General features: G+C 29.1%; 1 pseudogene; it reads right to left on the reverse strand.

The window, feature by feature from the left end:
• Nucleotides 1-489: 489 nt before the first annotated feature.
• Nucleotides 490-5,107, reverse strand: LOC131605600 (uncharacterized; annotated as a pseudogene).
• Between the last annotated feature and the right edge of the window lie 208 nt (nucleotides 5,108-5,315).

Genomic DNA, 5,315 nt, shown 5'->3' on the forward strand with positions numbered 1-5,315 from the left:
ATTAAGTGGCTCTACATTTCAATCTATTATCAGCAAGTTGGGAATGGGTAATATCCACTCTCCAACTTGAGGGGGAGTGTCAGAACCAGCTGTACAAAGTGTTAATTAGTTGTATATTTTATATTTAAATAGGATTAAACTCTCATAAATAGGATTTGATTAGCTGAATAATGTGTATGTATTTATAGAAATTACTGGCCCTTAGTTATAGAATTGAAACAGGGCAGTGATGAGTATTTATTAGGAATTTCCTTTTCTAAATACATTGTATTCTATTTAAGAGCATAGGCTGCTCTATCATAATAACAGAAAATTATCTCTGTCATATATCAAATTGAAAATTTGAGAAGATATGACTTCATGTAATACAATTTCAGAAATAGAAACAAATAGAATAACTGAAAACATAATAGAATAACACGTGTTAGAAAAATCAGAATTTAAGAAAATGGTTTAGTAAACATGCATTAAATAAGTAGATTCACCACTTCTATGAATATCTATTCTAGTTATATCCAGTACTACTAGTACAATTTCATGACAACTTTAAAATCCAATCCAAAAATGCAAAAAATTACTCATACAATTGTTCATCAAATACCTTCAAGAGGATTATAAGTTATAACCATAAACATTGACAAATATGCAAGTAAGATTTTATGCTTAGAGTCTAAATAGCCATCCACGTTTCCTATCATTAGACATGGCCATAAACATTTCCCTCCAGTCAGGATCCTTAAATTTTTCCAAGGCTTTCCCATAAATGTCATCTGAAATGTCTTTTAACTCTTCAAGAGCAACCACACACTTGGTAAGAGAACAATCTATTGTTATATGTGAAGAAGCAATTTCCATATTCTTACCACATGCAAGTGCATTTTCTTTCTGACCGGATGCAGACTCTTTTCTAGGTGTATGAATTGTCATTTGCACTCCCTGTGTTAATTTTTTGATTATCGAACTCACTTTCTTTATCGGTATTTGGCTGGTCTTGGGTAGATGCATGATGAAGTACTTTAGCTTTATTATTTTTGTTGAATATCATTTCCAACAACTTATAATGGTCGCACCCTTTTATTTAGAAACTGAGATGCTCTATCATGTGTCTAAAATAATATAAGTAAATTGTCAATACAATACCAGTGTGGACAAATAAAGTTAATGTAAATCTACTAACAAAATCTATAAAAATTAAACTATACCTTGAGATAATTCTGCCAAACGTCTTCACTAGCAATGACAGTGTTGGTTTCTACATTCCACTTAAATCCAGCGTTTTGCAAAAGTGAATAGAACTCATGAAACATTGTTCGAAGGCTATGCATTTTTTCCTTTAGTTGTTCCGTTTTATAAGAGCAATTAGTTATGGAATTCAACAAAGTAGTTATTGAGGTCCATGTTCTAGTATGAAACATGCCATTTGACATATTTCCTTTTGTAACTTCATCAACCATAATTTCGATGAAAGCTTTAGTTACAGAGTCAGGCCAAAGCGTTGAGTCACTATTGTCAATATTAGTTACCATCTATCATAGAAACAAAACATTACAATTAGAGAAGTGCAACAAATGTGATGAGACAACCTGGAGGATGCCAGGATAATAGAGCAAATCATATCCTTAATCAATTTTGTTCAATTAATCATTAAGACATCAACAATGTAATGTTTATTATAGCAGCACCTACAAGCAAATCATGACCTCTATCGATTTAGTTTACTTTATAAAAAGTGCTATTAATAAACCAGATTAATAACAATGTGATTTTATTATAACAACAATTAGCAATAGATTCCGATCAATAACATAACTATACACTGGCACAAGCATACACTCACCTCGTTCCTCGGTAATATGCAATATTTAACAACAAATACAATTTCTAGACAGTTGCTTTGGTAATTATTGTTTCTATGTCATGTATCTTAATTCCCCATCCCTTGAGTCTTAACTTCCAGTCCTTTCATTCTTAACTTCAAGCTAAGAGTAAAAGTTTACAATAGAAACCAGATTAATAACAATGTGATGATTTTATTATAACAACAATTAGCAATAGATTCCGATCAATAACATAACTATACACTGGCACAAGCATACACTCACCTCGTTCCTCGGTAATATGCAATATTTAACAACAAATACAATTTCTAGACACTTGCTTTGGTAATTATTGTTTCTATGTCATGTATCTTAATTCCCCATCCCTTGAGTCTTAACTTCCAGTCCTTTCATTCTTAACTTCAAGCTAAGAGTAAAAGTTTACAATAGAAAGCAAGTGGAAATAAAGGGGTGACACACAGTTCAAGGTCACATGAAGATTTTATTATAGTTGGCTTTGTCGTCATTTTTGAACAATTTAGTAAATTATAGACAAAGGTTCCTACAATAAACTAATATGCTGCCTCATTCTCAAATATCATAAAAATGGAAATCTCCACATGAAAACAGAAAATGGCACCAAAAATTCGGTAAAAGAAACTCAAAAGGGATCAATCAAAACACATGTAAGGAATGTTACCTGTTTAGCACGACAAAGATGAAGATTGGGAGGTGCGGCAGAGGCAGATGGAGGTGCAGCAGCAACGGCACAAGCAGACTCAGCAGCAGAAGCAGGTAAGGTAGAGGCAGAGGGAGGTGCGGCAGCAAGGGCACGAGCAGAGTCAACAGCAGAAGCAGGTGAGGCAGAGGAGGAGGCAGGTGCAGCAAATTTTGAATGATATTTGATAATCTTTGTGCCCTTTATAGATTCTTCAATCTGTTTAGGAACGACCAATCACAAACTCTTCATAAGGTTGTTTCATTTAAAATTATCTAACCTCAGATGTTCTATAAAAATTACCACACTCGGTTCACTTATGGGTTAAAAATAACTACCTGCTTCAGATTAAAAGAGCTCGGGTAATCTGTTGAGATGTTAACTTCAGACGACGGCGAGTTTTGCCGCAAGAAGTCAACTATTTTATCAGGTATAGAAGGTGGTTTCAAACCTGCTTTAAATGCCTTTCTTAATTTAGCGGCTTCTTTATTTGAATTGGCAGCCGGTTTCTTTAACATATCATTTTTCATTAACCGATATAAAGTCCCAACATGAAGGGGTATCAGATTTATCTCCAACGACTTCAACTTACACAAAGAAAGGAGCTTAACCTCCAATAAATCAGGGACTAAGGAGAGAATCTAAGCAAAGAGGAATGAGGGTGAATTAGTATCGGTTTTATGCAAATCAATTAATGTTAACAAAACTTAAAACTAATAAAGCATCTTAAGAAAGTAAAAAGAAAACCTAAAAATATGACATGGTACCTGAAGAGTAATTGAAGTTACTTTCAATTATTCTACGTTGGCGAGGTCTTGCAGCCAGCTTAATAGAACCAAAGCATGCTCCACAAAGATGTGGTTCACCGATATTTACTTGTTTAACACAAGAAAGACCGCTTCCACATATTTTCGAATCAAGGCTATAGGGAAAAGTAAATGTACAAAGACTTGGAGTATATAGCCCGATCTCGGCAAATTTGAATGAAGCATCACACATATCTAAATTGACAAGTGTCTTATTTGATATGCTGAGGATTTGAGCATCCTTTAAATCACAATAACGAATGACCAAACTATTCAACTTGGTAAAGGAAGAAAACGGCTCAGCACAGCCGTTTTCACCACCGCAGAAGACAAAATTTTGTAGATATAAGCTGGTCAATAAAGGTAAATTCAAAGAATTTGGAAATAATGATTTTGTATAGTTATCATTATCAATAATCATAGAGCCATCTGAAAGCTTAAGAGATGTAAGAGCCTGACAAGAAGAAACACATCTGAGAATGGGAATACTGTTGGCAGGGACATGAATTCGTAATTGGTGGACGTGGGTATTATCTTAATCTTAATCTTAATATATATAAATGGAAGGTTGTCATGATGGCAACCCTAGCCACGTGTCATCATGACCATATATTAAAAATAAATAAATAATAATAAATATATAATAATAATAATAATATATTTTGATATTACTATTAATAATATTATAATATAATATTCAAATTGACACTTTATTAATTATAAATAATTAATAATAACATCAACAATAATAATAAATAAATAATAACAACAATAATAATAGTAATAATAACAATAATAATAATAATAATAATAATAATATTAAAACTAAAAATAATATAATTTTATATCTATATTTTATATAATATAATATTTTATACAATTCAATATGTACATAAAAAATTCCTAAAAAAAATGCCTCTCAAGTAACATTTTACTACCTTTATAACTCCTATTATCATTGAATGTTACTATTTTTTATTTTAAAAATTAATAATAATAGTAATAATATAACATTTAGACATCACTATTAAAAATAAATATAATATAGATAATCAATAATAATAATAAATATATAATAATAATATAATATTTTGACACTACTATTAATAATAATAATATAAATATTATATATATAATATAATATTTAATACAATTCAATATATAATTATTAATAATAATTATCAAATTGGCACTATATTAATAATAATAATAATAATAATAATAATAATAATAATAAAAATAATAAAATTTAATATTTACATTTTATATAATATAATATTTAATACAATTAAATATGTAAGTAAGAAATTCCTAATAAAAAATGTCAGAGAAATCTTTTATATAATAACTTACTAAGATTATAAAAACAATCTATATTAAAATATTATTTCATGAAGAAACAATTCATTACAACAACATATCTTCTTTGAAATTAATTTAAATAATTTGTTTATATTATATAAAGAGAGACTCCAAAAAAATATTATTATCATGTCATAAATAGTTTTTAACATGATTTTGCCATTTCAATTAAACCTTTTCTACATAGTATATACACACAATTTCTTTACCGTAGATATCTATAACGTAATTAATTAATTGAATATTAAATTTTTTTTACTCTACATATTTATAACTATAACGGATCTATTTAATTGAATATTATATCTTTTTACTCTACATTTATCAGACGTTACGTTTGCAATTTTACATGTTTCCACTTTCACTGTTTTTTCTTTATATAAAGTATTCCATTCACTTCCCATTTATTATTATATATGAAATATGAAATATGAAATGTCACTATCAGTGAGCTATAAGGTGAATCCCAATATTCATAGTAAATTCAACCAAAAAATAAGACATAATTTGGTTTATTTATATAATTTTTATTTTGATAGATGAGAAGACATCAAGACCCACTAGGATCATGTGGTATAAGGTAAATATATTTACTTTTTTATTCAACCACTA

Source organism: Vicia villosa, linkage group LG5 (genome assembly GCF_029867415.1).
Source record: "Vicia villosa cultivar HV-30 ecotype Madison, WI linkage group LG5, Vvil1.0, whole genome shotgun sequence".
Classification (NCBI taxonomy): Eukaryota; Viridiplantae; Streptophyta; class Magnoliopsida; order Fabales; family Fabaceae; genus Vicia; species Vicia villosa.